The sequence below is a fragment of the Neoarius graeffei genome, chromosome 20 (genome assembly GCF_027579695.1).
Source record: "Neoarius graeffei isolate fNeoGra1 chromosome 20, fNeoGra1.pri, whole genome shotgun sequence".
Taxonomy (NCBI): domain Eukaryota; kingdom Metazoa; phylum Chordata; class Actinopteri; order Siluriformes; family Ariidae; genus Neoarius; species Neoarius graeffei.
In genome coordinates, this window is record NC_083588.1 from 30,890,348 (window position 1) to 30,901,224 (window position 10,877).

A 10,877-nucleotide genomic window follows, 5' to 3' on the forward strand; every position below is an offset into this window, starting at 1 on the left:
GTTTGCCATCTGCTTTAATGCTCCAATTGAACTGTTCATCAGTGTAATAACAGCAGTTGTTGTTAATGGCAGAGAAGAAATTATTGTCCGGGTCTATGCCATATTCCAAATCCTGTGATTTGTAATCAGTGTACTCAAATGATTTTAGTTCCAGTAAATCCTGTTCTATAATCCTCTGAGATGGGTGGCTCATGATGGTCCCTCATGATGGTCACTGATACTTTTCCAGGTCCTCGATGTTTTTCACAACCAATACTTTTGGCCTCCTCAGGTGTACCATTTAGCTTAATAAACACCTTACAGTTTGTAGTCCAAGTGTTCTGAATTTTCCTCTGTTTCTTTAAGGCGCGTGCACTCCTGGCTATATCTGCATTTTGTTTGGTCAGATTCTCGTTTATGTAGACGCTGGATCCCTTTAGCTTGTACGCTTGCTTTAAGAGTGCAGTCTTATGTTTCCTGTTGACAAACCTCATGATGATGGTCTGCTTGTCGCTGGTGTTCCACCTTGGTAGCGGGTGGCAAGCCTGCAATATACTAGAGCATCTCAGAAAATTAGAATATTGTGAATATTCAATATTTTCCATCAGTTATTTAAGAAAGTGAAAATGTTATATATTATAGACTCATTACACAGAAACTAAAATGTTTCAAGCATTTTTCTATTTTAATTTTAATCAGTATGGCATACAGTACAAAAACATAAAAAAAGCCCATCGCAAAATATTAGAATATTTCATTTTGAGCTTGAGTAAAACAGTATGAACACAGTGTATCTCTCGGTCTAGTTCAGTACACACAACCACAATCATGGGGAAGACCGCTGACTTGAGTGTTGTCCAGAAGATGATCACTGATGCCCTCCACAAGGAGGGGAAGCCACAAAAGGTCATTGCTGAAAAGGGTGGCTGGAAAAGGTGCACAAGCAACAGGGATGGCCGCAGTCTTGAGAGGATTGTCAAGAAAAGTTGATTCAAGAACTTGGGAGAGCTTCACAAGGAGTGGACTGAGGCTAGTGTCACTCAGTGCGTTTACATGCACATAGAGAAAATCGAATTTCTGCCATTGCTCGACTGAAATCGAAGTTCAAAATGCCATGTATACACCTTAATTCGGCTGAAATTGAACCGAACTTGATTTCTCGGAATCGAGCTACACGAGCTATATTATGCGATTTCTGCCGAGCTACTTAGTGCATGTATACCCTATTGAGCTACGTATTCGAGCTACTTACTTCAGCACTGCCCCTTCCGGAAGTGACGAGTGACGAGACCACAAGCGGGAAACACAACAGCCTCGGTCAGCATGACAACGGCATGAATCTTTTCTTTTTGTGGCATTGTTTGCACTGTTAAAATTTAGCTCACTTACTGTATCACCAAATACATCTGTACAGCTGTTGCATAGCTGTGAATTGTGTACATAAACAAGTCACTGTATTTGTGTGTGTGTGTGTGTGTGTATATATAGATGTCCAACATCTGAAGAATGTCAATAAAAACAAAACAATTGAACTTTTTGTGTTTATTAAGACATAAGTTAAATTGTAAGCAAAAAATGGACTTTAGAAAAATATTTTTTGTAAGCAAAAAACAAAAAATTTTTGTAAGCAAAAAATGGACTTTAGAAAAATATACAATTGTGCAAAATAAGTTGTCTTACAAAACAGTGGTCTGCGCAGGGCAGTTTGTAGCCATACAGTCTGTTAGAGCAAGCCTAACAGCTTGAGCATGGAACTTGTGAACACAGAACTGTCAGTGTTGCCAGATTGGACGGTTTTAAGTGCATTTTGGTGGATTTGAACATGTTTTGGGCTGGAAAATGTCAGCAGTATCTGGCAACACTGCTGATAACTTTGTTTATACTCTTGAATAGCTCTTCTTCATGATGACAACCGGAAGTGTACCAACACGATGGGGCGTGTAGCGCCACCTGTGGCTCGGGTGCACAATGCACCTCACACAATAGCTCGATTTCATTGTGTGCATGCACGATTGGATTTCTCTGGCACCCTGCTGGGACCTTCAGCTCAGTTACCGACAGCAGCTCGATTTGGATGTGCATGTAAACGTAGTCACTGTATCAAGACCCATCATGAACAGACATCTTCAAGAAAGGGGATACAACTTTCGCATTCCTAATATCAAGCTACTCCTGAGCCAGAGACAATGTCAGAAGTGTCTTATCTGGGCTAAGGAGAGAAAGAAATGGACTGTTGCTCAGTGGTCCAAAGTCCTCTTTTCAGATGAAAGTACATTTTGCATTTAATTTGGAAATCACGGTTCTAGAGTCTGGAGGAAGAGTGGAGAAGCACAGAATCCAAGGTGTTTGAAGCCCAGTGTGAAGTTTCCACAGTCTGTGATGATTTGGGGTGCCATGTCATCTGCTGGTGTTGGTCCACTGTATTTTATCAAGTCCAAAGTCAACACAGCCATCTACCAGGAGATTTTAGAGTACTTCATGCTTCCATCTGCTGACAAGCTTTTTGGAGATGCTGATTTCCTTTTCCAGCAGGACTTAGCACCCAGATAGCAAGCTGACATTGAAATGATGTAGAATCAACATTGCATTGTCGACGTTAAACCATTGAATCAACGTCAGATTTCGATGTTGATTTAACATCAATTTGCACCCTCCGCTAACATTGAAACGATGTTGATTTATTATCTACGGACACACGTAACTTCAATTGTATTTCAATTCGCGTCGATATTGAAACAACATTGAAATTTCGACATAACTAAAAATCAATGCGCTTTCAATGTTATTTCAATTGATAGCCTACCAGAAATATCTGGCTCATATATCCTGCTTTATCTACAGCCAGGATCTCCATTTTAATTGCCTAAAATAGTAAATATGAAACACATGCCATTTTTTAAGAAAACAAGATTTTTATTTTAAGTTCATTTAATTTTCATGTCTTTCGGCGCGAGCGACACCTCCAGTTCTGTCTGGCGCATATCGTAGCCATTTCTGCACAGCCTGGGTGAAGACCAGATCATTCATGCCAGGCTGTTGAGTGAGGGCATCTGAAACACACACAAAACATAGTTTTCAGTTACACATTGTACTACTGCTGCTAATAATAGGCTGTAGTAAGTGATATGCGCTGGGATCACACACACAGCGGCTCAGTCCCGAATCGTGGCTTGTGCACTTCACTCATGTGCTCTGTGAGCTGTGCAGGGCTGGAGTGTGCACCCTCCAGAGGGCACTCGCTGTTCAGGGCGGAGTGATTTGGAGCGCAGGATGCCTGCGGAGCCGAGCGTATCCGTGTATTGGCGTTGCTATGTGCACGCAAATCGTGTATTGGTGTTGCTGTGTGCACACTAATCGTTTTAAAAACGTTAATCTGATGATCCGCTGATACGGTCCAATTTAAACATGGGCTATGACACCAGTGAAGTCATTGAGCTAACTAGAACCTGCAGTTTATCAAGCTTGCTAGCAGGCTAGCCTACTTGATAGCTTGCGTTGCTGATCGGAGTTGATCGGAGGAAATCGGCCATGACAGCACGCTGTGGCAGTCTATGTATCGCGTGAACTATACATTGAACTATGTGTAAGGATTAAATGCTGAAAGTGCTGCTTACCTGTAATTGATCCCGGATCCGAGAACGGGTGCCTGTGCGCCGCTGCCGGTCTTTGTCTCACGCTGTCTGTCCCGTTCAACAATGATCGATGACTTTTCAATCATCTTTCCCGGTCAACTATATATCGATGGCTTTTCGACCATACGTGATTTCCCGGTCAACACAAAATCAATGACTTTTCAACATGACTGTTATCACCCGGTAAACCAAATATCAATGATACATCAATCATAATAAGGACGACTATGAATCAATGTTGTTTCAATATCACTGCTGTCAACTTTATTTTAGGTCGGGTTACATCGGTTTAACAATGGTGATTCAACATCTATTTTGCATCAAGATTTCAATGTCGACCATTCTGATGATTCAGATGGAAAATCAATATCTATTCAATGTCAGCTTGCTATCTGGGCACCTACCCACAGTGCCAAAACTACTACCAAATGGTTTGCTGACCATGATATTACTGTGTTTGATTGGCCAGCCAACTTGCCTGACCTGAACCCCATAATCTATGGGGTATTGTCAAGAGGAAGATGAGAAACACCCAACCCAAAAATCAGTCCCCCCAGTTTTTCGCGATTCTGCGATCGCGTGGATTCACGCGTAATCAGCCATATGCCGCATATTTCCGCGAGGCCGCATATTTCCTACTATGTCGCATAATTATCGCAAAATAACACAATCTACTGGCGGCATTGTGGGGAAAAGTGACATCATCGGTCGCGTGCGCAGCCATTTTCACTGATCATTTCATTTTCACGCATGCACACACTCTCACACGTGAAAGGATTGGAACAATCGTTAGTCATGGCGACTAACAAGTCGCACCTGCCGTCATTTATATCAGCAAGTGACCGAGCGAAGCAATATCCCTCGATTTTACATGCCAGTGGGGGAAAATTATTTTGTAGCCCATGTAACAAAGTACTAGACCATCGCCGAAAGTCAACTATAGAACACCCTTAGAACCCCTTCCTGTGGTAGGGACACATTTTGAGCAGTTGGGGATGGATGTGGTAGGCCCCCTTGAGCGCAGTAAAGCAGGGAACAGGTTTATGTTGGTCATAACAGATTACGCCACTAGGTACCCTGAGGTCTTTGCTTTGAAAGCAGTGAAGGCTAGAACTGTAGTCACCTGTCTTGTACAGTTGTTTTCAAGGGTGGGGTTTCCTAGGGCTATAATTACTGATCAGGGGTCCAATTTTATGTCCAAACTTCTTAAGCAGGCCTACTTGTTGTTAGGAATAAAGGGCTTACAGACTACATCCTATCATCTGCAGACCAATGGTCTGACCAAGCGGTTTAACCAGACTCTTAAGCAGATGTTACAGAAGTTTGTCAGCGAGACCGATGCAGACTGGGACAACTGGCTCCCCTATCTTCTTTTCGCATACCATGAAGTCCCACAAGCTTCAACTGGATTTTCACCCTTCGAGTTGTTATATGGCCGTGATGTGTGGGGACCCTTGGTGCTGTTAAAGGAGACCTGGATGCAAGATAAGGACCTGCCACAGCCTTGGAACATCCTCTCGTATGTTTTGCAGATGAGAGAAAGGCTGAAGAGCATGGCCGAACGAGCACAACAGAACCTTGAACAGGCCCAGCTGCATCAAAAGTCTTATTATGACCAGAAAGCTCGTTCCCGGAGTTTTGTGGAAGGTGATAAGGTGCTGGTGATGTTGCCAAGTGACTCCAGCAAATTGCTTGCGGAATGGCAAGGCCCTTTCCAGGTCACTTGCAAGCTGGGGTCTACAATGTATGAGGTTGTTAAGCCCGGGCAGAAGCACCCAAGACAGGTCTTGAATATCAACCTCCTGAAACAGTGGCGGGAGAGACCAGATTTGGCTGCGGAGGTCTATATGATCTGACGTGTGCTAGAGGAGGATGAGGTCGAGGATCAGTACCTACCTTTACCAACAGAGGGTGCCCTTGATCTCAGCCATCTTTCCCATGCTCAGCAGGTGGACATCAACCATCTCTGTGGTCCAGCCCTGTTCATGGAGCAGCCAGGGCACACCACGCTGGTCACCCACCACATCACCCTGGGTGAGAGTGCAGCACCTCAACGGAGGAGCTACCATATACCTGAATGGCTCCTTGCTGGTTTGAGGAAGGAGGTCGACCAGATGCTGGCCATGGGCATCATTGAAAGATCTAGGAGTGAATGGTGCAGCCCGGTGGTGTTGGTACCCAAGAAAGATGGGACCCTTCAGTTCTGCATTGACTTTAGGTACTTAAATTCTGTCTCTAAATTCGGTTCGTATCCAACCCCTCGAGTTGATGACCTTATTGACTCTTTAGGACCTGAAAATTGGGTAACCACCTTGGACCTGGCAAAAGGTTACTGGCAGGTATCCTTTAGTGACTCTTCCAAGGAGCTGACTGCATTCCGGACACCCTGGGGTCTCTTCCATTTCTCTAAAATGCCATTTGGGCTACATGGAGTCCCCGCTACATTTCAGAGATTAATGGACCAGGTGTTGGCAGGCACTAATGGCTATGCGGCGGCATATCTCGATGATGTCATTATATACAGCGTGTCATGGGAAGACCATGTTCGGCATTTGAGAGATGTTCTGGGCAGGATTGAGTCTGCAGGCCTCACCATCAACCCTGCCAAATGTGCTATTGCCAAGAGGGAGGCTGAGTACTTGGGCTATGTGATTGGTGGGGATATCATCAAGCCACAGGTTCAGAAGCTGGAGGCTATCCAGAGGTGCCCTATGCCTCAGACTAAGACTCAGGTGCGGTCATTTCTCTGATCATTGGCCTCTGCAATGGATGGACCGCATGCAGGACTCCAACACGTGGATTACCTGCTGGTACCTATCCATGCAGCTGTATTGCTTCACCATCAGCCATATCCCTGGGCAGAGCAATGCTATGGCTGACTTTCTCTCCCACCTGTCGGCATGAGACCTGAGGTGGGGGGGGGGTGACGGTCATGAAGTGACCGCACAGAGAAGCCCTCCATCGAGACTGTTTTACACACAAATGCACATGGACATTCACGTACATACACACACAATCGTACATGGACTTTTTATATTTGTGTTCATATATGACATTATAGAACGGACATGGGACTGGTGCTCAAACGCATTGTTGTAGACAAACACGCAAGACTATTTTATTATGCTGTGAACATTTATTGTACTTAAGTAGGTGCACACACTTGGGTTCAAAACAAATGTTGTTGGCATAAAATGATTACCAGTTTAGCAGTGAACGTTTGTTGCAGTCTTCGGTCTGGCAACATCTGTCCGGCGGCAAAAGAGTGCCAACCAGAAACATCATGTTATTTATTTGTTCTGGGCCTAATTGGGCTAGTTCATCCTGGTTGTGGCCATGGGGATGCCAGAGGCAGCCCTGATCAAGCCACCTCTGTTTTGTGTATTTTCATGTGCTATTAGGATTAATGTTTATTGTGTTTATTTTGTAAATCTGCTTGTTTGCATGTATACAAACTTGTGCTTTTGTCTCAGAGTCTCTTTTGTTGTTTATGTGTTAACTGATCGTTATGTGTTCACTTTTGTTTGTAAATGGTGCCGTCACTTGGTATATATGTGTTTGTCTAGTCTTATGTCAAGAGTCTTGATTGTCGTGCGTTTCGTGAGCACTGAGGCTCTGTAAGTACTGTGGGTTGTCCTCTGTAATTTAGAGGCTAGCAGATTTAGAATTTTGAAGTATTTTGAACGTTTCTGACTTTTTGACTTTACTTGAATTTTGGATTCTTGTTTTTCTTTTGTCTTTATAATCCTATCATTACTTTGAAATTTTGTTTATGGACACTTCTTGTTTGATTTTCATTTTTTTTTAAGCCTGAAATTAAAATCTGATTTTTGTGGCCAAATCTACTCCCACTAACAGCGTCTGCTCAGCTACCTTTACGGGGGGGGGGGGGGGGGGGGGGGGGGTATTTTCAGTCAGTGGGATGACAATTTTCAGTCAGGTATTTTCAGTCAATGGGATGACAATCAGGTGTGAGTGGGCACCCGGTTTTATTTAAAGAACAGGGATCTATCAAAGTCTGATCTTCACAACACATGTTTGTGGAAGTGTATCATGGCATGAATAAAGGAGATTTCTGAGGTGTTGAGTTGTTGATGCTCATCAGGCTGGAAAAGGTTACAAGACCATCTCTAAAAAGAGTTTGGACTCCACCAATCCACAGTCAGACAGATTGTGTACAAATGGAGGAAATTCAAGACCATTGTTACCCTCCCCAGGAGTGGTCGACCAACAAAGATCACTCCAAGAGCAAGGTGTGCAATAGTTGACAAGATCACAAAGGACCCCAGGGTAAGCAACTGAAGGCCTCTCATACATTGGCTAATGTTCATGAGTCCACCATCAGGAGAACACTGAACAACAATGGTGTGCATGGCAGGGTTGCAAGGGGAAAGCCACTTGCTCTCCAAAAAGAACATTGTTGCTCGTCTGCAGTTTGCTAAAGATCACGTGGACAAACCAGAAGGCTATTGGAAAAATGCTTTGTGGATGAATGAGACCAAAATAGAACTTTTTGGTTTAAATGAGAAGCATTATGTTTGGACAAAGGAAAACACTGCATTCCAGCATAAGAACCTTATCCCATCTGTGAAACATGGTGGTAGTATCATGGTTTGGGCCTGTTTTGCTGCACCTGGGCCAGGATAGCTTGCCATCACTGATGGAACAATGAATTCTGAATTATACCAGCAAATTCTAAAGGAAAATGTCAAGACATCTGTCCATGAACTGAATCTCAAGAGAAGGTGGGTCATGCAGCAAGACAACAACCCTAAGCACACAAGTGATTCTCCCAAAGAATGGTTAAAGAAGAAGAAAAGTAATGTTTTGGAATGGCCAAGTCAAAGTCCTGATCTTAATCCAATTGAAATGTTGTGGAAGGACCTGAAGCAAGCAATTCATGTGAGGAAACCCACCAACATCTCAGAGTTGAAGTTGTTCTGTACAGAGGAATGGGCTAAAATTCCTCCTAGCCGGTGTGCAGGACTGATCAACAGTTACCGGAAACATTTAGTTGCAGTTATTGCTGTACAAGGGGGTCACGCCAGATACTGAAAGCAAAGGTTCACATACTTTTGTCACTGATGTATGTAATATTGGATAATTTTCCTCAATAAATAAATGACCAAGTATAATATTTTTGTCTCATTTATTTAACTGGGTTCTCTTTATCTACTTTCAGGACTTGTGTGAAAATGTGATGATGTTTTAGGTCATATTCATGTAGAAATATAGAAAATTCTAAAGGGTTCACAAACTTTCAAGCACCACTGTAAAAACTCTAGTAAGTCTAACCTGGCATGCTAAACGGGCCTGCATGCTGTCCAGACCTGCCACCCATTGACAATATTTGGTGGACTATGAAATGAAAAATCTGACAAAGGTGACCAAGAAAAAATGACAGCGGGCAACTTCATAAAGGTAGTACTACCGTAGTTATTAATACCTCAGTACAACTGCAATATTAATGCAGTACAAATATAGTAAAATGGACATAGAACAATGACAATGCTATTGTTGTTTTTCGTGCCCAGTGACACACAAAAAAATGTTTGTCCAATCTGATAACTCTTTTACCAGAAAATATCAACAAGCATCAGAATATATTTGCACCTAACATATAAAAAGTGTGATGCTTTAGGTATTAAGCTTTTTTTTTCCCTTCTCCCAGTGCAAATTTAAACTCCAGCTTATTTGTATTCCTCAGTTTTACAAATTAGTACTGCCAATATGCATAAAGGGCGATGTAGTGGTTTATGCATATTGGCAGTACTAATTTGTATAAATTATTACTGCCAATATGCAATTAGTACATAATTATGCATAAAGGGCGGTGTAGTGGTTAGCACTGTCGCCTCACAGCAAGAAGGTCCGGGTTCGAGCCCCGTGGCCGGCGAGGGCCTTTCTGTGTGGAGTTTGCATGTCCTCCGTGTCCGCGTGGGTTTCCTCCGGGTGCTCCGGTTTCCCCCACAGTCCAAAGACATGCAGGTTAGGTTAACTGGTGACTCTAAATTGACCGTAGGTGTGAATGTGAGTGTGAACGGTTGTCTGTGTCTATGTGTCAGCCCTGTGATGACCTGGCGACTTGTCCAGGGTGTACCCCGCCTTTTGCCCATAGTCAGCTGGGATAGGCTCCAGCTTGCCTGCGACCCTGTAGAACAGGATAAAGCAGCTAGAGATAATGAGATGAGAATATGCATAAGAGAAAATACTTCCTTTGAGAGATATCAGTAGGGTATACAGCTACAGTCTCTACCAAAAGTATTGGTACAGAAAGGTCAATTATGTTTATTTTTACTATACACTGAAGACCTCTCACAACCAATTAGTTTAATTAGCAACAGGTTGGTAACATTATTTGGTACAAAATGAGCAACCCAGAAAGACCAAGTCTTTCAGAAATAATGATGGGAAGGGGTTCACCACTCTCTGTGAAAGACTGGGCAAATAAATTAAGAACAACATTCCTCAATGTAAAATTGCAAAGAATTTGGGGATCACATCACCTCTGGTACATAATATTATTAAAAAGGTTCAGAGAATCTGAAGAAATCTCTGTACACAAGGGACAAGGCCAAAAACCAACATCGGATGCCCATGATCTTCAGGACCTCAGGTGGCACTGTTTTAAAAACAGACACGAGTCTATAGTGGAAATTGTTGCATTAGCCCAGGAACACTTCCGAAAACCTTCATCTGTGAACACAGTTCATTGCTGCATCCAAAAATGCAATTAAAATTCTACCATGCAAAGAACAAGCCATATACTGTATAAACAATATCTAAAAACACCACTGTCTTCTTTGAGCCAGAGCTCATTTGCATTAGACTATGGCAAAATGGAAAACTGTCCTGTGGTCTGAAGAATTGAAATTTGAAATTATTTTTGGAAATCAGACACCACACCCTCTGGGCTAAAAAGGGGGAGTGACCATCTGGCTTTTATGAGTGTCAAGTTGTGTCAGTTTTGTTTGGTTATTTCTGTGCAATTTCCCCAACTTGCATAAAGGATTGTGGCATCTGGTGGAGGTTTAGGGTAACTGGACTTCACTCAAAGGATTCAACAAGGCAACTGTTTCCGTTTCCTCTTTTTTTTTCTTTTTATTAAAGTTCAAGACACATCCATAAAGTTACAATGGCAGGTAGATGGTAGAAACAGTTAACAGGTCTTTAGCTCTTTAGTTCTCTCTTTTGCCTTTAGCTCGTTAGCCTTTAGTTCTCTTTAGCTCTTAGCACTTTTCCTTTAGCTTTGTCTTTAGTTTTCTC